At 48.4% G+C, this 26163-nt stretch overlaps 1 protein-coding gene across 6 annotated transcripts in view; it reads left to right on the top strand.

Moving 5' to 3' along the window:
• CARD11 (caspase recruitment domain family member 11) overlaps positions 1-26163 on the top strand; it is a 138517-nt gene that overhangs the window by 54137 nt on the left and 58217 nt on the right. For 3 of the 6 annotated variants that reach the window (XM_034963554.3, XM_055115698.2, XM_055115696.2), the window contains exon 2: positions 9165-9225. The exons of 2 other annotated variants lie outside the window; for them this stretch is intronic. The gene's annotated coding sequence lies outside the window, so the exon portion shown is untranslated. Of the gene's footprint in view, positions 1-9164; positions 9230-26163 lie in introns of all 6 variants that reach the window. One more of the 6 variants, XM_055115695.2, reaches the window with a different exon arrangement.

Here is a 26163-nt window from a genome sequence, read left to right as displayed (position 1 = left end):
ATTTTTGAAGTTATTGCTAATCCCATTAAGGATTTTCGTATCTATGTTCATGAAGTATGCTGGTTCCTAGTTTTCTATTCCTGTAATGTTTTTTGGTTGATTCCGGAATCAGCATAATATTGGCCACATAAAATGGGTGTGAAGTGTTGCTTTTTCCTCTGTTTTCTGAAAGTATTTATGTAAGATTTGTGTTATTTCTTCCTTAAACGTTTGACAGAATTCACCAGTGAAGCTGTATGAGTCTGGAATTTTCTTTGTGGGAGAGTTTCTGATAATGACTTCAACTTTTCCAATAGATATAGGGCTAATTCAGACTGTCTATTTCTTCTTAAGTCAATTTTGGGAATGTATATCTTTTGAGTAATTTCTGTTCTTATCATTCATATTATATAATTGTGGGCATAATGTTTTTAAAACAATATTCCTAATATATTCTTAATGTCTGTTGCACTGGTAGTGATAGCTCCTCTTTCATTCCTGATATTGGTCATTTTGTTTTTTTTCTTTTTTTTTTTTTTTTTTTTTTTTGAGACAGAGTCGCACTCTGTCACCCAGGCTGGAGTGCAGTGGCGCGATCTCAGCTCACTGCAACCTCTGCCTCCCAGGTTCAAGCAATTCTTCTGCCTCAGCCTCCTGAGTAGCTGGGATTACAGGCATGTGCCACCACGCTCAACTAATTTTTGTATTTTTAGTAGAGACAGGGTTTCACCATGTTGGTCAGGCTGGTCCCGAACCCCTGACCTCGTGATCCACCCACCTCAGCCTCCCAAAGTGCTGGGATTACAGGTGTGAGCCACCGCGCCAGGCCTGTTTTTTCTCTTTTTTTCTTAGTGTATAGCTAGAGGTTTATCCATTTTGTTGCTCTTTTTAAAGACCCAGCTTTTGGTTTTCTAAACTGTTTTTAAGCTTTCTAACTTACTGTTTTTCACTCTTATCTTTATTTTCATTATCTTCTTTCCTCTTCTTTCTTTCTTTTGTTTTTTTTCTGGGGGTTTTGTTGTTGTTGTTGTTGTTGTTGTTTTATTTTGTTTTGAGACAGGGTCTCACTGTCACCCAGGCTGGATTGCAGTGGTGCAATCATAGCTCACTGCAGCCTCAAGCTCCTGGGCTCAAGTGATCATCCCACCTCATTCTCTCAAGTACCTGAGACCACAGGTGCACACCACCTTTTATTTTTATTTTTATAGCAATGAGGTCTCACTAAGCTGCCCAGGCTGGTCTTAAACTCCTGGCATCAAGTGATCCTCCTGCCTCAGCCTCCCAAGGTGCTGAGATTACAGGCGTGAACCACCACTCCCAGCCTGGCTTCTTAATGCAGAAACTTAGATCGTTAATTTTAAATTATTCTTCTTTTCTGATACGATCATTTAAAGTTATAAAGTCCTCCCTAAGCATTGCTTTAGCAGCATTCCACACATTTTGATGTTTTGTTTTTATTTCCATTCAGTTCAAAACATCTTCAAAAGTTTCTTTTGCTTTCTTATTTAACCAATGAGTTATTTAGGACTGTGTCATTTCATTTCCAAACATCTAGAAAACTTCTAGGTTCCTTTTTATCATACGTTTCTACTTTAGTTTCATTGTGTCAGAGAACATACTCTATATAATTTTAGTCCTTTTAAAGTTGAGACTTGTTTTATAGACCAACGAAAGATCTTGGTGAATGTTCCACGTACACTTGAAAAGAGTATGTATGGCTGGGTGCAGTAGCTCGCACCTGTAATCCCAGCACTTTGGGAGGCCGAGGCGGGCAAATCACAAGGTCAGGAGTTCGAGACCAGTCTGGCCAAGATGGTGAAACCCTGTCTCTACTAAAAATACAAAAAATTAGCTGGGTGTGGTGGTGGGCACCTGTAATCCCAGCTACTCAGGAGGCTGAGGCAGGAGAATCGCTTGAACCTGGGAGGCGGAGGTTGCAGTGAGCCGAGATGGAGCCACTGCACTCCAGCCCGAGCGACAGTGTGACACTCAGTCTCAAAAAAAAAAGAAGAGTATGTATTCTGCAGCTGTTAATTGTAGTGTTTTAAACATTAATTAGGTCAAGTTGGTTGATACTATTATTCAAATCTTCTATAGCCTTCATTTTTATCTATTGGCTCTAACAATTAGTGAAAAAGACTGTTGAAATCAACAACCATCATTGTAGATTTTGTCCAATTCTCCTTTCAGTTTTATTTCTTTTGGCCTCACATGTTTTGAAGCTTTAGAACTGGTGCATACACATTTAAGATAGTATCTTCTTGATGAATTGACTCTGTTTTCATTATGAAATGTCCCTCTTTATCCCTGGTAATACACCTCTTCCTGAAGTCTACTCTTCTGATATTAATATTGCCATTTCAGTTTTTATGAATAGCGTTTCCATCTTTTTACTGTTACCTTCTCTACATCTTTATGTTTCAAGTGTGCCTGTTATCGACGGCATAGAATTGAATCCTCTTTAATCCACCCCGATCACCTCTGCCTTTTCATTGAAGTGTTCAGTTCTTTAAAAAATAGCCAGGCATGGTGGTGGGTGCCTGTAATCCCAGCTGCTCAGGCGGCTGAGGCACGAGAATCATGTGAACCTGGGAGGCGGAGGTTGCAGTGGACCAAGGTTGGCCATGAGGTGGGGTTTGTGGAGGGTCGGATTCACTAGGCACCCTGTCCCCAAAGAAGACTTCAAGTGCACTGAAAAAACTTATATGAAATATTATCTGATTTTTAAATATTTAACTTGTTTGGGGTTTTTTTAACAGATTTTTTAAAATTTTCTATCACTTTTGGGGTACTAGAGGTTTTTAGTTACATGGACAAATTCTATAGTGCTTCAAACCAAAGTCCTAAAAGACTCAGGCAGGGAGTGAACCGGCAGTCGGTGACCCACATCTCTGTGCACGGGGAGGGGTCAGGCAGGGAGTGAACCAAGAGTCGGGGACCCACGTCTCTGCGCACAGGGAGGGGTGAGTTGGAGTGGCGTTTATCAGTGTGTGTGAGCGTCACCTGGGGAACCTGTTAAACCGCAGGCTCCGTTCCGAAGGGCTGAGGTGAGGCTCAAAATGCGGCAGGTGAAGCACCTGCTGACGCTGCGGCCGATGGGCGACACTTTGAGTGAGGAATTTGAGGCTGTGAGCAGGGGCTGTGGAGGGCAGTTGCATAGGTGGGGAGTCAGCTCTAAATCCAGTCAATGGGGAGAAGAGAGTTTGATTTACACAAACTCAGCTTACCCGTAACATTTAATCCTGGAAGCCAGCCGCACCTGTTGGTGCTGACAGTGATACCTGAGGGGTTCCGGCTCCAGCATCCCAACAACCTCAGCCATGACCCTAGGAGGGTTCCCTGCAGAGGTGCAGGGAGCAAAACCTCAGCTGTTCCTACTCGTTCAGGAGCTGGGACCCAAATACCTGCAGAATTGCAATACGCTTCTGTTTAAAAAAAAAAAAATCCGGCGAGAAAAAAAATCCCTCAAAAACTCTATTACCTTCTGTCATAAACTTTTTACTAGAATATAATCCTGTGTGCCTTGACCACAGACTAAATCTAAAGTTTTACGTTGCAGGCTCTATCGGGGGGAGCACGGCTCCTTCTCACTTCTGATGAGTATTTGTGTTTTGCAGGGAGGGGTCTGTGTACCAGCTCCTGTGTGCAGTGCACATGCAGGCTGTCTGCACAGGCGTGACCTGTGTGCAGGGAAATAACACATCCCCACACGATCCACACACGCTGGGACTGCAGACCCTGTGTTCCACACACGGACACGCTTGAGTAGATATTAGCGTGATGTCGGCACCGACCAGATGGATTGGGTTTTTCCGAACATGTTTGGGAAATTAACGGTCACATTCTCACTTCAGCTTCCTGAATCATGTTTGAAATAGTCCGTGTCTCCTCCGTAGGACTTCACATAGTAGTGAGTTCTGGATTGGGGATTTAACTCATAAACTCATGCAAGATGATGATTATAAAGTCTCCCGTTTATGGAGCTCCTCCTGTATGCCAGGCATGTTCTTTAGACATTTGTTGAATCATCCCTAAAATCCTGCAAACTATGGGCATTATTATTCCTGCATTATAGGAGGAGAAAATGAAGCCAGGAGTAGTGGGAGGAATAGGGTGGTCCTGGGTTTCATGTGTTCTGTGGAGTATGAAGGAGGAACTATAGGGTTCCTCTGATCTCTTTGGGTTGTGGGCAGAAGGTATTTGGAAGTCACTACCAGGAAGGCTGGCTGGTGGCGAGAAGGACTCCGCACCATCCAGTCCATTGTAAGGCAGAATGGACTATGCTGTGTGCCCCCAGCTCACGCACAGCATTGAGCAGAGGCCCTGGGCACTTTCTGAGCTCCGGTGGCCTTCCCTTAAGCTCCTGTGCCGAGCTGTGTATTATTCCCAGTGCCTCCCTTTTGCTGTGGACAATGTTCCATCAGAGGGTTTTATTATTATTATTATTAAAGACAGGGTCTCGCTCTGTCACCCAGGCTGGAGTGCAGTGACACGATTATGGCTCACTGCTCCTTGAACTCCTGGGCTCAAGTGATCCTCCCACCTTAGCCTCCCGAGTAGCTGGGACCACAGGGGCACACCACCATGCCTGGCTAATGTTATAAAATCTTTTGTAGGGAGGTCTGACTATGTTGCCCAGGCTGGTCTCGAACTCTCGGGCTCAAGTGATCCTCCTACCTCAGCCTCCCAAATTGCTGAGATTACAGGTGTCAGCTACTGGGCCCAGCCTACCAGAGGGTTTTAAAGAGAAGACAGAAGCTGGGTCTCTGATCTGCAGCAGAGTGTATTAGTCAGAGACATGGAAACAGTAGGATACATAGAGACATATATAAAAGGGGATTTAATTATGGGAATTGGATTACATGACTATGGAGGCCAAGAAGCCCCATGATATGCTCTATGCAAGCTGGAGAATCACAGAAGCCACGGCCGGGCATGGTGGCTCCCACCTATAGTTCCAACACTTCCAGAGGCCAAGGCAGGAGGATCACTTGAGCCTAGGAATTCAAGACCAGCCTGAGCAACATAGGGAGTTCCCATCTCTAAAAAAAATTTAAAAACTTAGCCAAGCATGGTGATGCACACCTGTAGTCCCAGCTACTCGGGAGGCTGAGGCAGGTGAATCACTTGAGTCCAGGAGTTCAAGGCTGCAGTGGGCCATGATCATGACACTGCACTCCAGCCTTGGCAACAGAGCAAGACCCTGTCTCAGAAAAGAAGAAAGGAAGGAAGGGAGGGAGGGAAGGGAGGGAGGGAGGGAAGGGAGGGAGGGAGGGAGGGAGAGAGAAAGAAAGAAGGAAAGAGAAAGAAAAACGGAGAGGGAAAAAGAAAGAAAGCTAGTATATAATTCAGTCCCAGTTTGAAGGTCTGAAAACAAGGGAGTCCATGGTGTCAGTCCCAGAGTTTGAAGGCCCAGAACCAAGAGCTCCAATGTCAGAGGACAGGAGAAGACAGATGTCCCAGCTCAAGACGAGAATTTTTCCTTCCTCTGACTGTTTGTTCTATCAGGGGCCCTGGACAGATGGGATGGCGCCCAACCACGTTGGGGAGGGCGGATCTTCTTAACTCAGTCTACTGATTCAAATGCTGAGCTCCTCCACAGACATCCTCACTGACACACCCAGATGTTTTACCAGCTATCTGGGCATCCCTTAGCCCAATCAGGTGGACACATAAAATTAACCAGCACATCCAGTACCCCGCTGCTGTGCCCAGAGCTTCCTGGAGACCCAAGGAAGGGACATCTGAGCCACCTCCAACTCTGCCTGAACGAGCAGCCCCTCCTTGTCCTTCCAGGCCAGAGGCTGCCCCTCTGCAGCGGGGCCCATGGGGCCCTAGAAAGGGCCCAGTGAGGGGCAGCGGGAGAGGAAGGGTTAATCAGGCAGTAGGTTCTGTTGCCTGCAGGTGTTCACGTTCCCTCCGCCTCTCCAGGCTGGCTTCCATGGTGACTTCATTAGCAGCAGGCTGCTAATTAAATTTCATATTTATGATCAGAAAATAAAATCATTGGACCTTTTTAAAATAGGATTTTATGAGTTTTGGCTCCAGCAGCTGAATCAGCAGTCAAGGGCCTGCCTGTTTGGAACTACAGCTTCAAGGCGGAGATAAAGAAAACAAATAGTGCCAGGGAGGAGGTGGGATCCTGAGTGCTTGGACAGGCCTAGGCCTGAACTGCTTTGGGGGCCTCAGAAGGAGAGACCTGGCTCCACTGGAGGAGCAGCATCAGGAAAGAAGGCTCCTGGCCAGGTGCGGTGGCTCACGCCTGTTATCCCAGCACTTTGGGAGGCCAAGACGGGTGGATCACCTGAGGTTGGGAGTTCGAGACCAGCCTGGCCAACATAGTGAAACCCCGTCTCTACTAAAAATACGAAAATTAGCTGAGCGTGGTGGTGCACGCCTGTCATCTCAGCTACTCAGGAGGCTGAGGTGGGAGAAATTGCTTGAACCCAAGAGGCAGAGGTTGCAGTGAGCCAAGATTGTGCCACTGCACTCTAGCCTGGACAACACAGTAAGATTCCGTCTCAAAAAAAAAAAAAGGAAAGAGGGCTGCCTCCCATCCCCCTTGTTGAAGCTCAGGAGTCCAGGCTGGGGCTCAAACCCCAAAGCCCCTAAGTCCACATCAGGTTGGCCCCATTTCCAGGGTCACCAGGCTCCTCTGGGGCTGACTTATTGACAGAACCACCTGTTTTGTATTTTATGTTTCTTGTCATACTAGAAAAATCACTCCTCACCCACAAGCTTAGGCTCCCACCTCCCTGGGCGTGCGTGCCGGAGGCTCTCAGATGCCACTTCCTTTATGTGTGTGACTTAGTTACTGCCGCCTCCTCCAAGGAGTCCCTCTCCTCTGTGGCCTCAGGTGACCCCCTCTTTTCCGTGCTGCTCATGGGGGGACTCAGCTTCTTCTGCCCCATGGCGCCGTGCTCCCTGGAGCAGCCCAGTAGGAACGTTTTCACACTCTCGCGGGGAAATGGGAATCAAGCCTGAATTCCACCAGCCATGTTTTGGTCTCTCCGATGGGGTGTGTTTAAGAATCCAGTTGGAAGGAACTTTTACCTCCAGGGGATCTGGCCCCACCTTTGAAGGTGTTGACATCTTTTCCCCCTGAAATTGCCAGTCCCATATTGAATCAGCTTCCTTCTGACTCTTTTTGGTGGGTTTCAGGCCTCCCGATATCATCATCACGGTCTCTCCCGCCTAAGCCGGGAAGGATGAGGTCAACGTCCACTCCGCTCCTATGCAAGTGAACACTAGTTTCTCAGCCGTTGCTTCCTTTCCCTGTGCAACAGCACCCAAATCTACTATCGTAGCCAGCTTCCTCCCTATTTCCCAGCCTACATCGATCACAAGAATACTTGCTGTTCCCCTTCGTTTCTTCCAAAAACTTGAGGTGTAATCAGTGAGCTTCCCAGCCTTCCCAGAAAGTGCTAGCGCTGGAATGATCAGAGAGCGGAGGTGTGAGGAGATCATGGTCAGTCCCCGCTGCTCCCCCAATTCTCCATGGCGGCCCTGGCTGGGGGCACCGCGTCTTCCTCCCTCAGACAGTCCTACTCCAGGGCGTTTACTCAAAAGAAATGACAGCACGTCCACATGAAGATCTGTACAGGAAGGTCCCAGGCAAACAGGAAACAACCCACATGTCCAGCGAAAGATACACAAGTCAGGAAAATGTGAGACATTTTCGATGGGATACTGCCCAGTGACAAACAGGAATGCCTGACTGACACCAGCCTCACACGCTGCGTGAAAGCAGCCAGACCCTAAAGAAGATGGATGCCCTAGCTCAAAATGGCAAATTCTTCCTTCCTCTGACTCTCTGTTCTATCAGGGGTCCTCGGCAAATTGGATGGCGCCCTTCCACATTGAGGAGGACGGGTCTTCTTGACCCAGTCCACTGATTCCAATGCTGAGAAACAACCTCAACAACACACCCAGAAATGTTTTACCAGCTATCTGGGCATCCCTTAGCCCAGTCAAGTTGACACAGAAAATTAACCATTGCAGGGAGTACACAGCTGCGGTGCCCAGAGCTTCCTGGAGACCCAAGGAGGGGACGTCTGAGTAGAACAACACATTATTCTACTCTCCTAAGGTTCAAGCAAAGGCAAAGCTGATGGAAATCACAGGAGCGGTTGCCTTTGGGGGCCACAGGGGGATGGAAAGGGCCATGGAGAACTTCTTAGTGGGGGTCACCATGCTCTGTATCACGACTGAGATCTTGGTTGCGTGGGCATCTTCCTAACTCATCGAACTGTGTACTGAAGACCCATGAAGCTCACTGATTACACCTCAATTTTTTGGAAGAAAAGAAGGGAAACAGCGAGTATTCTTGCGATTGGTATAGGCTGGGAAATAGGGAGGAAGCCTGCTAAGATAGTAGATTTGGGTGCTGTTGCACACAGGGCCAGGGCCAGGAAGCAATGGCCGAGAAACTGGTGTTTGCTTATATAGGAGCGGAGGGGACGTTGACAGCTTTGGGGAAGGAATTGATCACCTGCATCCACAGGTCGCTGGGGTGGGCGGTGTTCATGCATTGCCTCCATTCATTCCCACAACTCTGGTTGCCCTCCATTCTCTGGTAAAGACACGATGTTCCAGCCATGATGTTCCAGTCCAAAGTACTTTGGGCTCCACACCCACTAACAAACTTCAAAGAGACAGGGGAAAAGGGTATGCATCATGGGATGCACGCTCATAGAACAGTGTTCCCTGGAATGTCCAAGGCCCCGCACTTCTGCTGGCCGGTCTTCCTCCTCTGTGGAATTCAGAGGCAGAGGAGGCCAGAGAGGTCCCCTGGGTGAGGTCTGGCGTGGCCCGGGGCCCAGTGGTGAGAGCAGAGCAGAGGTGCGAACAGTGACTGACGACGCTGGGTTCCTGCCCTGGCCCCCCCGCCCCCCCGCCCTCCTGGCCCTGATGACAGGCGCACCCTGTTCCCTGCAGTTTCTGCCTGCCCTGCACAGCCTGAGTCCCTTTCTGCTCTCCGAGCCTCCCCACTCCCATGAGTGGAAAGTCACCCACAGATTCTGCTCAGAACAAAAAAAAAAAGAGGGAAGTAAGGCAGCCCACCCCCAGTCCCCACTTCTGCCCCTGCTAAAAATAGAGGCAGCATCTGAGTGGGGCGTCGGTGTGGGCTTCCGGGGGAGGTGGCTGCTCTCCCACAGCCTTGGTGTTTTCTGGGGAATCAACAGGAGGAGAGAGAATTTGAGAGGAACACGAGGGACCCCCAGGACCCAGCTGGCTCACAACCGCGTGAGTACGTTTCCCAACTGGCCGGTCCCATAACTGAGGCCCACGGGTGCAGTGCTGGTGAAGCCCTGTCCCTGGGAGGCTGCCATGGGACCCCCTCTCCCCAGCACCTGGCCCCCTTGTCCTGTCTGTGCCTATGTGTTTTCATGGCTTCATGCACACCTCTTTGCATCTCCTAATTTCCTAAACCAGATGTGGAGTCTCAGCAGCAGGTGCTGGGGCGACTATCTCATGCCGTGGCTTGGATTGCACAGAGCTCCATGGATCCAGCCCGTAGACACTCTCCATACATGCCCGGTGACCCACACAGGCCAGGATGCTCCCGTTGTCATGTGGCACTGGGTCTTATTTTCTTCTGACTGGGACAGTGCCAGGGTCCGGGGAGTGGGGCTCAGTGCACAGAGTGTGTCTCAAGGCCTGAGTTGCCCGTGGCCCCCAGCTGGGTGGAGAGGAAGTATGTACAGGGTCTGTTTCCAAAACGTGGGGCCTTGCAGCCTGGCCCTCCCCAGGTCTGGAAAGGGTTCGTGTTCCCCACCCCTCAACCCCGCAAGCACCTTCCAGACGGTTCCTCTGGGATCTCTTGAGATTGCAAATGCTAAGAAATGAGGCTGTGGCTCGCTGGTGTCCACCGGGGCACCAAAGGCCCAGCCCCTGCCCACAAACACCGGAGGACAAACCAGGCGACTGTGGGACAAGGAGCTTCCCAAAGAGACAGTAGGACTGGGGACCCCAAAGGGGAAGTTCCCCTCCCCCCGGGATCCCTGAAAGGGATCCGAGTAGATTCCTCAGTTCCTGGTGAAACACTCGGGAATTTCTTAAGTCCTGCGGGCTTGAAGACCCTCGGCAGCCCCTTGGTAACTTTTGCTTGCAAGAGACTACAGCCTTTTTGGGGCTTCGCTGACTTAAGTGGTTTGAAAGCATCAGCTGGTCCTCAGAGGCCTCCTTTAAAATGCAAAACAGAATAATAGGCTCTTAGTGTCTCTAGTTCACATACCGCGTAACGTCCGTCTAACAGCCCTGAGTGCAGAGATTTCGGGGTGACCCCCAGCCGTCACTGCCTGGCAGGTGGAGCCCCACCTGCAATATGCTCCTGTCACCTTAAATCCTGGCTTCCTAAGTGGGCTCCTTCATAGCTCCCTGCACACAGGGAAGAAGAGACAGATGATCAGAGAGCAGCCAGTTACCCCCTCTTCGCTGCTAAGGAAACGCATTCCTAACAACCTCACGTCCATACTGATCGACCGTTTCTGGGTGCAGTTTTGACAGGTGCCTTATTTCATTATTGGTGATTGTATCATTTGGCGCAAACGTAAGAAAGACTTCCCTGTTTGCATCTCATTTGTCGTCTTGCACTTACACGGCGGGAGGGTACAGATGATCTCTGAGCCTGCAGAATCCCAGGGTCTTCTCACTGTTGCTGGGGAGCGTATTTCCATCACCACTGTGGTGGGGGAGGCAGAAACCACTGGAAAAATGTGGCCTCATGTTTGCTGGTCTTGGATTGTAGTAGAGAAAGTGCAAAGAAATGGCCACCCTAGGCTCCAAGCCCGACAAATTTATCTAAAGACGTTTTTACACAATAGAGGCATTAACAGAGAGGGTGGGGGCACACCACGAGAGTCTGCCCCCTTAGAAGAAGAAAAATCGGTGCATTTCGAGATGTGTTTGGCTCCTCTTACCTTGCACGGATAGGCGGAAAGTGTGAGTCTGAGTATTTGTAAGTTTCAAGATCACTGATGGGTTGGAAACAGGTGAGCTGGCCTCCGGGAAATTACTCAAGTTCTTGAGCAAGTTGCCTGCAGTCCTGGGAGCTCTCAGGAGAAGGGGTGTGACCAGAGATGGTTGCAGCACCCCCACCCCCTGGCCGGACCGCCCTCTCACTTTCTCAGCCTGCACCCAGTGCCCGCGCCACCCCCACCATCTCCTCCCTCCGAGTTGCCGTTCTTCATTTCTCTTTCCTTTTCTCAGCTCTGCACCTGTGGGTACAACGTAAAACCCTGAGTTCTTGTTCCCTTTTCTGTCACAAGGCCCCTGTCCCGCCGTCCCCTCTTCTCCCACTCACCTCACCCTCTTTCTCCGCCTCTGCTTCTATCTTGTCCTTTCCTTGACCCAGCGTCCTGTAAGTGCAGATCACAATGTCAGGAGATGGAGACCATCCTGGCCAACACGGTGAAACCCCGTCTCTACTAAAAATACAAAAATTAGGGTATGGTGGCAGGTGCCTGTAATCCCAGCTACTCAGGAGGCTGAGGCAGGAGAATCGCTTGAGCCCAGGAGGCAAAGGTTTTAGTGAGCCAAGATCGCGCCACTGCACTCCAGCCTGGCGACAGAGTGAGACTCTGTCTCAGAAAAAAAAAAAAAAAAAAAAGGCCAGGCACGGTGGCTTACGCCTGTAATCCCACCACTTTGGGAGGCCGAGGCAAGTGGATCACGAGATCAGGAGATTGAGACCATCCTGGCTAACACGGTGAAACTCCGTCTCTACTAAAAATACAAAAAAATTAGCCAGGCATGGTGGTGCACGCCTGTAATCCCAGCTACTTGGGAGGCTGAGGCGAAAGAATCGCTTGAACCCGGGAGGCAGAGGTTGCAGTGAGCCAAGATCGCGCCACTGCACTCCAGCCTGGCAACAGAGTGAGACTCCATTTCAAAAAAAAAAAAGGCATTCCTGCAATTCCCACGTGGACTGTTGCCTCCCATGACAAGCACACGGCCTCCCTACAGGGCTCAAGTCCCAGCTTCCCCACAACCTGTCTCATCCCTTGGTGTCCCCTCCCCAAGACTGGGAAGTCTCAGGTCTTCACCAGAGATGATCAGAGCTTCCTGCCCAGGCTGTCTGGGGCTTGGAGTCACTGAGGGTTTGGGGCCTAGCCCCTGCTCACCTCGGCTCAAAAAATTGTAGCTGTTTTTATTTTAGTTTAGTTTATTTTTGAGATAGGGTCTTCCTCTGTCACCCAGGCTAGAGTGCAATGGTGTGATCATAGCCTACTGCAGCCTCAAACTCCTGGGTCAAGCAATCCTCCTGCCTCAGTCTCCTGAGTAGCTGAGACTACAGACATACCCCACCACGCCTGCCTAATCTTTCTATTTTTTGCCCAGATGGGGTCTTGCTATATTGCCCAGACTGGTCTCAGACTCCTGGGCTCAAGTAATCCTCCTGCCTCAGCCTCCCAAAGTGCTGGGACTACAGGTGTGAGCCACTGCACCCAGCCTGTTTCTATTTATTTATTGAGGTAAGATTCATATAACATAAAAGTCACCATTTTAAAATCAATAATCTGGTGGCGTCTAGTACATTCACAATGCTATGTAACAACCACCTCTATCCAGCCCCAGGACACTTTCATCACCCCAAAAGGAAACCTCATCCCCATTAATACTCACCCCCTCCTCCATCCCTGCCTCCCCCCAGTCCCTGGTACCCACCAACCTGCCTTCTGACTCTATGGATTTGCCTGTTCTGGGCGTTTCATCTAAATGGCATCTTATGATGTGTGGCCTTTTGTGTCTGGCTTCTTTCACTGAGCGTAGTGTCTGCAAGGCTCATCTGCACCACAGCAAGCAGCAATGCTTCTTCATGCCTTTGTATGGATGAATAATATTCCATTCTATGGATAAGATGTCTTTTTTTTTTTTTGACAGTTTTACTCTGTCACCCAGACTGGAGTGCAATAGTGCAATCTCAGCTCACTACAACCTCCGCCTCCCGGGTTCAAGTGATTCTCCTGCCTCAGCCTCCCAAGTAACTGGAATTACAGGGGCCTGCCACCACACCCGGCTGATTTTTCTGATTGTTTGTTTGTTTGTTTGAGACGGAGCTTTGCTCTTGTCGCCCAGGCTGGAGTGCAGTGGCGCCATCTCGGCTCACTGCAACCTCTGCCTCCCGGGTTCAAGCAATTCTCCTGCCTCGGCCTCCAGAGTAACTGGGATTACAGACACATGCCACCACGACCGGCTAATTTTTGTATTTTTAATAGAGACGGGGTTTCACCGTGTTGGCCAGGCTGGTCTCGAACTCCTGACCTTAAGTGATAGGCCCACCTCCACCTCCCAAAGTTCTGGGATTACAGGCGTGAGCCACCGTGCCTGGCCTGATGTCTTTATTTTAAATGTCGCTGGCATGAAGGGTTCAGGGCTTCAGGGACTGTGAAGGGAGCAAGGCAGAAAGAAAAGGGCCAGCACCTTGCTCAGCACCAAATGCAGCAAACAAAGCAGACTCCAAGTATCTCAGCCCCTCTCCCTCGTCATCCCACGGAGGAGCTCTGACTTATTGGTGAAGGTGGAGCTCCAAGCCAGCCCTTCCAGGAGGCCGGTTAGAGGAACACAGCAGCTTCTACCAGCCTTCCCGAGCTGCAGCTTGGCTCTGCTCCTGAGTATATTATAACAATTAATTACAGCCAGTCCTGGGTTATCTGGAGTAATAGGGGACCCGAATAACACAGAGCTAATTGAAACGTGGGCTGCAGGGGTGGCGGGAACAGAGAGGGCCCCATTCCATGAGAGAGCTGTTTATTTTGTAGTTAATTATAAGTAAAGAGACCCTTTCTGAATCCCCGCTCTCTCTCCGTCTTTCTCCCTCTCAGATGCCCCACATTTAATTGGATGCACAAACCTATTTTGCTCCCAAAATAGTGGTACTCAATTAATGCATTTCAACGCACGGGCTCCCCTGGCATCTCGTTGGCAGAATTCTCCGAGACAGAAAATCCGACTGGTTTGAATTCCGTTTCTGTGCCCGCCTAACCTCAGATGGAGACACTCATTGTTATAATAATTGTGATAATAAGAGCGCCGGATGTAGGTTTCATGCTTTATTCTTCTAGAAATGCCTACTGTAAATGGTGATGTTACTGTAAGACACACAGCAGAGGCCAGGCGTGGTGGCTCACGCCTGTAGTCCCAGCACTTTGGGAGGCTGAGGCAGGTGGGTCACTTGAGGTCAGGAGTTCAAGAACAGCCTGGCCAACATGGGGAAACCCTGTCTCTACTAAAAATACAAAAATTAGCCAGGTGTGGTGGTGTGCGTCTGTAATCCCAGCTACTTGGGAGGCTGAGGCAGGAGAATCGCTTGAACCCAGGAGGCAGAGGTTGCAGTGAGCCGAGATGGCACCACTGCACTCCAGCCTGGGTGAACTCCATCTCAACAAAAAAACAAAAACAAAAAACAAAAACACATAGTAGAAAGCAAAATCAGACAAATGAGGAATCTGGAACCTGCCCCACTGGGTCGTCAGTTCCTGGGGATTAAGAGGTGGTGAGGTTACTCTTTGGAGGTCTCTTGAGAGCCCTTTCCTGAATGGTCAAATGTGCTTAAATATCGAGATGCTGCTTTATTTTTTTTTATTTTTATTGTATTTTATTGAGACAAGCTCTTGCTCTGTCACCCAGGCTGGAGTGCAGTGGCACAATCACGGCTCACTGCAGCTTTAACCTCCTGGGCTCAGGCGATCCTCGCGCCTCAGCCTCCTCAAGTAGCTGGGACTACAGGTGTGCACCACCACACCCGGCTTGTTTTTGTATTTTTGGTAGAGACGGGGTCTCCCTATGTTGCTCAGGCTGGTCTCAAACTCCTGGACTCAAGCTATCCACCCACCTTGGCCTCCCAAAGTGCTGGGATTATAGGTGTGAGCCACTGTGCCTGGCCTGAGACACTTATTTTCCTGTCTAGTTAAGACTAAAAATCTCTATTGTGTCCTGAAGTTTTCCATCTCCAGCGTCTTAATTATTCATTTTCCTTCCCAGAAGCCCAGCCACAGCCTACAGTAATCCTGGTGAGGTTACAGACAGCCCAAGCATGACCGTCCAGAACACGGGATGGGGGCTTCCCAGGTCTCCTGCACCACAGCAGTCTCCCCTTAGAGGCTGTCAGCGTCCACCTGCGCATCTGTCATGTGGGTTTGGTAACTGAGACATTCTGTCGTCCTGCTCTGAGGTTGACTGAGTGCCCACTGTGTGCAGACACCCACAGCACAGAGACATTGTGCCCTGGTTGTCTGGGAATATGTCCTCTGAAGGTCAACTGGTAAAGAAGTTCCCATACACCCCTCATTCCCTTAAACAATGAGAGAGGGACGAGTATAATCCAAAAAATGATGGCTGATGTGGGGTTATCAGTATCCCACAAACATAACTGAACTCCAGAAACAGCCCAGTGGACAGAATGGACTTTCTTGTTTTTGAGATAGGATCTCGCTCTGTCACCCAGGCTGAAGTCTAGTGATGCAATCATGGCTCACGGCAGCCTCTACCTCCTGGGCCCAAGTGATCCTCCCACCTCAGCCTCCTGAGTAGCCGAGACCACAGGTACACACCTCCATGCCTGCCTACTTTTTAAATTTTTTTGTAGAGACAAGGTCTCACTATGTTGCCCAGGCTGGTCTCAAACTCCCAGTCTCAAGTGATCCTCCTGCCTTAGCCTCCCAAATAGCTAGAACTACAGGCACATGCCACCACACCCAGCTAATTTTTTTATAGTTTTATAGAGACAGAGTCTCACTATGTTGCCCAAGCTGGTCTCGAATTCCTGGGCTCAAGCAATCCTCCCGCCTCAGCCTCCCCAAAGTGCTGGGATTACAAGCATGAGCCATGGTGCCCAGCAGAATAGACTGGCTTTGTTAGTGAAGAAGGCCCTTCAGTTTCTGGAAATTGCCCAGGGTGGGAGCAGGTGGCAGATATGTTTGTTGTTTCCATAACACTGATGTTTGGGGACATTGGCAAATGAAGAGCTCTCCTGGTGGGACATAGGGCCAGCTGGCCTGTCTGCATTTCACCAGGTAAAGACAGTTTGCGCCCTGCAGGTCAGAAATCAGAGGGCCATCTATTCTAGGCTTCTAACCCGTGAGTGATTGAGAGTGCAAGATGGATTGGTGCAGACCTCCAAACTGCAGGCACAGCGGAACCATCTAGGTGGGAACAGCAGGCACCGGAAAGCAGTCACAGTGAAAGCTCTCCCCACACTTGGGGAGGTAGAGGTCTGATCAGCTGAAGGGAAGAAGCTGTAACGAGTGAAAGAAGGCCAGCGTTTAGCCCCTGGACACCAATCACTTGATAAATATGAAATGCCGATTTATGGAAGACACTCGCTAAGCCAGGGTACACAAGGAAATATGAAGTGTGTCCCTGCCCAGAGGAACGTGGAAGACACAGAAAGATGCCAACACCACCGGCTGGGTGAGTTTCCAATCGGAAGCTCAGACAGAAGGTTTGAGGGTAAATTTTTAAAGTTTTTCTCTAAATTCTGCTTGGAATGGAGGTAATTACACAGGACGAGTAGGTAGTGACTTCTTGTTTCTGTCCTGAGTTTGCTGCTAGCTTCTGACGGGGGTGGGCTGAGTAGCTAAGTAGCATTGCCCACTGTACGTGCCACAGTAGCCTTAAGATGTTAGTGCTACTCGTGGCCAGGAGCGGTGGCTCACGCCTGGAATCCCAGCACTTTAGGAGGCCGAGGCCAGTGGATCACTTGCGACCAGGAGTTTAAGACCAGCCTGGCCATCATGGCAAAACCCCATCTCTACTAAAAATACAAATAAATAAATAAATAAGCAAGCGCAGTGGCACGTGCCTGTCATCCCAGCTACTCCGGGGGCTGAAGTGGGAGGATCACTTGAGCTCAGGAGGCGGAGGTTACAGTGAGCCAAGATAGTGCCACTGCACTCCAGCCTGGGCAACAGAAGCAGACTCCACCTCAAAAAAACAACAACAACAACAACAACAAAAAACGACTTTAGTGCTACTCATCCAATAAAAGGGGCTCAGAGAGGGTAAGCAACATGCCCAAGGCCACACAGCAACAAATGGCACAACTGAAGTTTAAACCCAGGACTCTCTGACTGCAGGACCACATCCTTCCCATTAGAACACAGAGGGGAACTGCCGTTTTTATCTCTTTATGCAAAAGTTTTTTGTTTTTTTTTTGGTTTGACTTTTTGTTTAATTAGAATTCCTGCAATCCTTTCCCCTACAACCCCTGCCCTTTTTGGAGGGAACGATGTCACTTCACAGCAGCAAGTACAACTTACAATATTTTAACCTCCTGAGTGCAGGAGTTATGGCTTCCTTATTTGTGGGTTCCCGGCCCGTGGAACCCTGGCCACCCAACTCTCTAAATCTACAACAGAAGGCATCCTCAGAGACTCTTATTTTAACAAAGTCACTCAAGCCTAGCCCTCAAAAACCACCCTACTTCTTTTTCTTCTGCTGCCTGGAAATCTGCCCACTGAGCCTGACAGATGAGAAAATGCAGTGTTGACCTCAAGCCTTGAACACCTTGGGTTAAAATAAGGAAGTCCAAGACCTAAATAAAACCCAGATCTGGCAGGGCATGGTGGCTCATGCCTGCAATCCCAGCATCTGGGAAAGCTGAGGCTTGAGACCAGGAGTTCAACACCAACCTCGACAATGTAGTAAGACCCCCATCTTTAAAATACAAAAATTTAAAAAGTAGCTGGGTGTGGTGGTGTACATCTGCAGTCCCAGCTCCTGGGGAGGCTTGAGGTGGGAGGATCACTGGGACCCAGGAAGTCAAGGCTGCAGTGAGCTCTGATTGCACCCCTGCAGTCCAGCCTGAGTGGCAGAGTAAGACCCTGTCACACACACACACAAAATTTAAGGTGTCTTTTTTTTTTTTTTTTTTTTGAAAAGGAGTTTTGCTCTTGTTGCCCAAGCTGGAGTGCAATGGTGCAATCTCGGCTCACTGCAACCTCCACCTCCCAGGTTCAAGCAATTCTCCTGCCTCAGCCTCCCTCGTAGCTGGGATTACAGGCACCCACCACCACACTCAGCTAATATTTCGTATTTTTAGTAGAAACGGGGTTTCACCATGTTAGCCAGGCTGGTCGTGAACTCCTGACCTCAAGTGATCCGCTCGCCTCGGCCTTCCAGAGTGCTGGGATTACAGGCATGAGCCACCATGCCTGGCCAAAAAAAAAAGCTGCTTCCTGAACCTTGGGTTGACCAGACCTGAAGGCCTTTCTAGAAGTAAGAGCTGGGAGCCCTGTGAAGCTCCAGGGAAAGACACACAGACCCCTCCTTGGGCTCTTCTGCTGTGGTTGAGGCGACTTGCCCTGACTGCACCTCTTAGTGGATCCTGGGACAAGAATGGGAGGATTAGAAAGCTAGAGGCAGAAGCCTCCACCACCACATCCCTGTCACCATGGAAGAAAACCTGTAATCTGCATTTCAAAAAAAATACTGACCTTCTAGCCAATGGAAAAAGTTGGCAAAGTTACTTTCAAACACCTGGGAATGTGTTTCGAAGCACTGCTGCATTTATCCATTTGCAGGGTATTTCATAAAATAGATGGCCCCACAACTAGAAATGCATTTTAAATTGATCGCTGCGTCTATTCTAAGTGTATTTCCAGCGTGTCTTATAAATGCAGAAGGCAGCGACGGGTGCCTGGTGTGTGTCCCGCTGCCTGCTGACTCCTCAAAGGAAGCTTGTGATGCAGTCAGGGCCAGCTCTGGGCCCTGGAGATAACTTCATTTGAGCTGCAGGTAGTGACCTGAGTGATCACGCTGCATTCCCTTGGTAAATCATTCTGCTGTAGCTCTGATTTGCATTCTCTGAGCTAATGCTTGACTTTAAAATACGGGCCAGACTGGGCTGGGATCCAGGTTTCCTTCTTCCCTCCAATCTCCTTCTCACTGCTCCTCAGCCCTGATCTTTCTTGCCACTTCTTTCTTCTTCCAATGAGTCTGGGGGCCCTTTTGACCATCTTTCCTCCGAGTTTCTCTTTCCCTGCCTCTTTTTCTTGGCTCTGAACCTCCCATATTTGTCATGTGTGGCATATTCTTACTTATTTTTCGTTCCCTGCGTCTTCTCATAGTCAAAGTTTCTTCGATTTTTTTGACTTCTGCATCTAGGAATGCTTTTTGAATCTAATGAGTGAGTCAGTGAGTGAGTGAGCCCATGAATGAATGAGTAAATGAATTAATTAATGAGCAGATGAGTGAGTGAATGAATGAGCGGATGAGCGATTGAGTGAATGAATGAGTGTGTGCATTAGTGAGTAAATGATTGAGTGAATAAATGAATGAGTGAGTGAATGTGTGAGTGAGAGAATGAATGCGTGAATCCATGAGTGAATGAGTGAATGAGTGAGGGATGAATGAGTGAGTGAATGGATGAGTGAATGCATGAGTGAGTGAGCGCATGAGTGAGTGAATCAGTGAACGGATGAGTGAGTGAATGAATGAGTGGATGAGTGAGTGAATGAGTGATTGAGTGAGAGTGAGTGAATGAGTGAATGAATGAGTGAATGGATGAGTGAATGGATGAGTGAATGCATGAGTAAGTGGATGAGTGAGTGAATGAATGAGTGAGTGAGTGGATGAATGAGTGGATGAGTGAGTGGATGTGTGAGTGAGTGAATGAGTGAATGGCTGGGTGAGTGGCCGAGTGAGTGAATGAATGAGTGAGTGAATGGATGAGTGGATGAGTGAGTGAATGAGTTAATGGATGAGTGAATGAATAAGTGAGTGATTGCATGAGTGAGTCAGTGGATAAGTGAGTAGATGCGTGAGTGAATGGATGAGTGAATGAGTGAGTGGATGAGTGGATGAGTGAGTGAATGAGTGAATGGATGAGTGAGTGAATGAGTGAATGGATGAGTGAATGCATGAGTGAATAAGTGGATGAGTGAGTGAATGAATGAGTGAGTGAATAGATGAATGAGTGGATGAGTGAGTGAGTGAATGAGTGAATGGCTGAGTGAGTGGATGAGTGAGTGAATGAATGAGTGAGTGAATGGATGAGTGGATGAGTGAGTGAATGAGTTAATGGATGAGTGAGTGAATAAGTGAGTGAATGCATGAGTGAGTCAGTGGATAAGTGAGTAGATGCGTGAGTGAGTGGAAGAGTGAGTGAGTGAATGGAAGAGTGATTGAGTGAGTGAGTGAGTGAATGGATGAGTGAGTCAGTGAGTGAATGGATGAATGAGTGAATGGATGTGTGAGTGAATGAATGAGTGGATGAGCGAGTAAATGAGTGAATGAGTGAGTGAGTGAATGAGTGGATGAGTGAGTGAATGAGTGAGTGAATGTGCGAGCGAGTGGATGTGTAAGTGGATGAATGAGTGGGTGAATGAGTGAGTGCATGGGAGAGTGAGCGAGTGGATGAGTGAGTAAATGAATGAGTGAGTGGATGAGTGAGTAAATGAATGAGTGAATGAGTGAGTGAGTGAATGAGTGAATGGATGAGTGAGTCAGTGAGTGAATGGATGAGTGAGTGAATGAGTGAGTGAATGGATGAATGAGTCAGTCAGTGAATGGATGAGTGAGTGAATGAGTGAATGGATGAGTGAGTGAATGAGTGAATGGATGAATGATTGAATGAGTGAGTGAGTGAGTGAATGGATGAGTGAGTCAGTGAGTGAATGGATGAATGAGTGAATGGATGTGTGAGTGAATGAATGAGTAGATGAGCGAGTAAATGAGTGAGTGAATGAGTGAGTGAATGAGTGGATGAGTGAGTAAATGAGTGAGTGAATGAGTGAGTGAATGAGTGAGTGAATGAGTGGATGAGTGAGTAAATGAGTTAGTGCATGAGAGAGTGAGCGAGTGGATGAGTGAGTAAATGAATGAGTGAGTGGATGAGTGAGTAAATGAGTGAATGAGTGAACGAGTGAGTGGGAGTGAATGCGCAAGTGAGTGAATGTGCAAGTGAGTGAGTGGGACCCCCGTCCCCGCAGTCTGTCTGGAATATCCTCATTACCACGCTTTGCAGACTTTCCCGGGGTTGACTCCAAAGGCATCTGGCCTGGCCTGGACTAACCCTGTCGCGGGCTCCTTGGGGGTTCTAGTGGCAGCCGAGTGAGATGAGAAGAAGATAATGAGGAAGATTTAAGGTCTGATTGTGGCTCCCACAGGCTCTTCCACCTCTGGTTCTTGGCCACTCTCCGAGTGGGACTCATTTGATGATACTGGTGACCTTTTCTACAAAACTCAAGGGCCCAACTCTCTCACTGAGAAGATTCTCGGGGCTGCTGGGCCCACCCCACACATTCACATGCCAGCCCCGAGGGCTCCCAGGGGCAGGATTTTGCTTGCTAATGCCCAAGTCTCCGGCAGTGCCTGTCCCATGTCTGATTTTGCACCTTCCAAACTGTCTCTCAACTTCCCAAAACCAAAGAGTAACACAATTTCCTCCCACCTCTCCTCCTCCCGAATTTAATGTATGCACAAAAACACAGGCTCTGTATCCCACTTTGCTGTTGCTTTCGTGTCAAGTCTCCAGGCTACACGCTACAGGAGACTTGTTTATTCAGTCACTCTACAAAGGAGGTCCAGGTGCTGTGCTGGAAAGGCACCGATGGGTACATGTGAGGCTCCTCCAAGGAATTCACGACAGGTGTACGAACCAGCAATGGCAAAAGAGGGTAAGAGGCAGAAACTGGGCCCAGCAGGCTGCCTCATGCCTGAAATCCCAGCACTTTGGGAGGCCAAGGCAAGAGGATCCCTTGAAGCCAAGAGTTCAAGACCAGCCTGGGCAACATAGCAAGACCCCCCCCCCATCTCTTAAAAAACAACGTTATCCAGGGGTGGTGGTGTGCCCCTGTAATACCAGTGCTCTGGGAGGCTGTGATGGGAGGATCACTTGAGCCCAGGAGTTGGAGGCTGCAGTGAGCTATGATCATGCCACTGCACTCCAGCCTGGATGACAGAGCAAGACCCCATCTGTAAAAAAAAATTTTTAATTTAAAAAAGAAGTGGTACAAAAATTTGTTCTGTGCCCAGTGCACAGGTGGCATGAAGGAAGGGTCCTCACTCCACTGGAGCAGTCAGACAAAACTGCAGAGTAGCCGTCCCGGGCCCGTCACAGCACTTAAGCTCACTGCATTCTCCTTGGTGGACTGACACTGAATGTAATTCTGTGACAACAGAATGTTTTTATCATAAAACATCAGAGCACTCAATTCGGCAAATAATTATTAAAAACCCACTCCATACCGGATAGCGTGGCCCAAGCAAATCACGACACTGACATGGAGAACTCAAAGAGGGACAATGGGCTCCCCAAGTTGCTTCCAACCCAGGCAATAAAATGCCAGCCAGGACACTGAAGAACACAGCAATGAAACAAATTCCATCCAGTGCACAGGTGAAGCCAAGAGCCCATCTTTGAAAGCACAGCGAGGTCTTGAATTGGAATCAGCTGGTGGTCGCAACTGCTTATCAGTCTCCTGTGGGGAAGGTGGATTTGCTTACCAGGCTTCAGAGGCAACAGCAGGAGAGAAGAGTATTTCGTTATCAAGGCCAGGGTTTCCCCCTAGCCAGTCCTGTAGCAAGTCTGACTTGACAGGAGTCTGAAAGGGTGACCTCAGTCTGGGATTTGGGTCTGGCTGAGTGGTCCCATCATGGCTCCTGGTCGCCATCAGAGCTGTCAATCAGCCCTGTGCACGGACCTGAAATCCAGGTGGGGCCAATGCTCATAAAAAGTGGACATGATGAATTGATGTGCATTTCAGAACAATTTAAATCTGTCACTCCTAATTGGGCTTCTATCAAAAGCTTTTCTGCGGTGGCGTTAGAAAAAAGGAGACCCAGGAAGCAGTGTCCTTTGGGAATACTAGGGGTGCGTGCCTTTCCACACTTCATCGTCTTGGTACAAATCTGAAGCCACTGCAGAATAAGTGTGGATATATTCCGGGGGGCTGGGGGATGATATGTGGTGGTGCCCTTGGTCTCTGGGTTCAGGGCACACCAGCCCCTCCTAACTTCCTACTGATGCTCTCGCCTTTCCTAAAAAGGAATCAAGATGAGACATTTTTATCTTCAGGAGCCATTGGCCCTTTGCCTGAGTCAGCTAAAAATGATGTTGCCTCTTGGGGAGCTTCAGGTATGAATATTAGAGGCAGCCTGGTGCCTGAGTGGATGCTTGGGGTGGCGGGCAGTGCTCTGGACCAAGGGACTAGGCCTTGCCGGGGATGGTGGCCGGGAAGCTCGGCTGTAATGTGACATGGGGAGGAGGTTGGGTGCCTATGGAAGAGTGAGAGCTGATGCAAGGGGAGATGCAGCCCAGGGGATAAGGCAGAGGCTGGAGAAGTGACAGCATTGACTGCACAGTGAGGGGCATGCTGGGGATACAAAGCAGGGCCACAGAAGGCAGGTGAGATAAATCATCCTGCCTACACACTGAAAGCTGGGAATGGTTAAACCAATGGCTGAGGGTGTCGTCCGTGAGTTACAATTTCCTGGGCGATCCTTATCTCCTCATGGTACTGCTCACCCCTCAGAGCTGCACCATTTGTTTCTGTCCGCCGCAGCACTTTAGACACGGATAGTATTAAATACTTAGTTCTTATTGACCACTTGCCAACTTTGGTTTTGTCTCTAGGAAAAAAGAATGGGAAGGAATAGATCGATAAGCGGGTTGCTCTGATTTCAGGGATCAGGGGTCTGTGGCCAGGACCAATATAACTTAGAAAGTGTGCGTTGTATGTGGCACTTGTGTCTGTTAGGACTGTTTGCAGCTGCAAATAATAGAAACAGAATCAGATTTTCTGCCTACTAGGGGTTTTACTCTTCTCATGGACCAAGAATTCAAAGGTTAGCTGTCCAGGGTTGTCATCAATGACCTGAGGTTCTCATAGCATCCTAATCAGTCATCCTTAGAGCCTGGCCTAGTCTTCACTGTCACAAAATAGCTGCTATGCCTCCAGGCATCACACCCACATTCCAGGTAGGAAGAGAAGGACAAGTAAAGGGCTCTTCTCATCTGAAATCTGCCTCCTTTTAAAGAGCCTTCCCATATGTCTCATCCAGAAACTTCCACCTACATCTCCCTGGCCAGAGTGGTGTCAAATAGCCACCTAGCTGCAAGGGATGCTGGAAATAACAGGTTTTTGGTTGGGCACAGTAATGTTCCCAAACAAAACTGGTGATCTCTTAATAACTAAGAGAGAATGGCTATTGGGCCAGCAGCTGGCAATGTCTGCCACACCACTGCAAATTTAAAATGATAATTGCTACTTTCAAAATATGTATCAGTGAAGCTCTGCTGATTGCTCAACGCATGTTAATTGATGGGAAATATTATCATCTCAGGATTTTGGTTGAATGAGCTGAGATAGACAGAGGTTAAAAAGTTAACTGGGATACCAGGGAATAGTCTTGCAGGGGGAATTTTCTAGCTGCTTCTGCAAGTGCCCTCTTTGTAGGAATGCAGGGGATGGGGCAGGTGGTACATGAAGGGATGATTCTGGCTCTTTTCCATCAAGCTTTCATTTCAGGGCTGTAAACACTGAGTATAGCTGGAGTCCGGGCATGTATCCATGTCTCTTCAGTCCTTTCTCATGGGCAGTAGATCATCCTTTTAAATAATCTCTTTCCCTTTTTTCTGCTAGAAGCCCTTTCAATTAAGTGGAGGTTTCATTGGAATAATTAAACCCTGCATATTAAGCCATTCACTCCAATCATGCAGGCAAATCAATTAACCAGAGATGCATTCATCTAACTGTTTATCTCCTCCTATTTCCAGAGCTTTTGCACTGGGGCAGCTCTTGGAAAAAAGAGGTGTCTGCCCCCCCTAAAGACAGCTCATTTCCAGAGGGCTCCCTGGGTTTGAAGCAATGGGAAACTTAATGTTTATTTTATTCAAGATTTGATATTTATTTGTATTTATCCACTCAACTAATGTATATATTGAACACCTACTAAGAATATAGCTCCATGCTAATTTCTCCTGGGGATACAGAGATGAGACAGACATGTGGCAAATTGCTGGAACTCTCTTTGAGTGCCTCAGTTTCCTCTTCTATAAAATAAGGAGCGTAGGAGTATCTACCTCATAGGGTTGTTTTGTGTATTAAATGAGATAATCGACATAGAACATTTAGCATGATATCTGGCAAATAGCAATTCCATATGCCTTTTCAGAGGCAGCTATTCGAGTATACATTCCGGCAAAATGAGGGCTTAAATTAATAAAGAGGCTGGGCACGGTGGCTCACATCTATAATTCCAGAGCATAGTGAGGCCCTGTCTCTACACACAGACACACACACACACAGTAATAAAGAGGAAGATTTGGAGCTCAGGAAGAAAAGAATATAATTGGTTCGATTAGATGCTATGCTAAATAAACATTAGCTGGGATGATTGCTAGTTTAATTAAGCTCAGATGATGTGGAGTTCAGGGAGGCTCAGTAGGAATCTCTGCTCTTCCACTTATTAGCTGTGAGATCTCACTCTGTTATTGAACTCTCAGATCCTACCTTCTCATCCATAAAATGGGAGTAATAAAGCCACCTAATTGAGCTTCTGTGAAGATTAATCAAGGTGATATCCATGAAGAGCCAGATACACAGTCAGCAGTTTCAGTTTAGGAAGGGGTGAGCTGACTCACAAGCATTGCAAAAGATGGAACGTGGTGTGTGTGCAAAGACTGAAGATAACTATTTTGTTCTTCATACTTAAATGCATTATCCATATTTCCAATGACTGACATGTGTTTTTTTTAGTTAGTTTTATTTTTTATCGAAGTCATACATGAGTCATGCAAAGGAGCAAAATACACCAGGCATGGTGGCTACGTCCGTAATTCCAGCACTTTGGGAGGCCAAGGTGGGTGGATCACTTGAGTCCAGGAATTCAAGACCAGCCTGGGCAATATGACAAAACCCCATCTCTATTATATTTTTAATTAAAAAATTGAAAATAAGAAAGTAAAATAGGCATGTAAGAAAAACATCACTCCCCAACCCAGCCATCATCATCCCCTAGTCCTGATCCCCAGAGGCAATCACCTCAAACTCTTCTTCAGGCCAAGCACAGTGGCTCATGCCTATAGTCCCAGCACTTTGGGAGGCCCAGGCAGGTGGATCACTTAAGATCAGGAGTTTGAGACCAGCCTGGCCAACATGGTGAAACCCCGTCTCTACTAAATATACAAAAATTAGCCAGACATAGAGCATACCTATAATCCCAGCTACTTGGGAGGCT

Source organism: Pan paniscus, chromosome 6 (assembly GCF_029289425.2).
Source record: "Pan paniscus chromosome 6, NHGRI_mPanPan1-v2.0_pri, whole genome shotgun sequence".
Classification (NCBI taxonomy): Eukaryota; Metazoa; Chordata; class Mammalia; order Primates; family Hominidae; genus Pan; species Pan paniscus.
The sequence above is the reverse complement of the archived record's forward strand: the minus strand, read 5'-3'. Positions and strand labels throughout refer to the sequence as shown.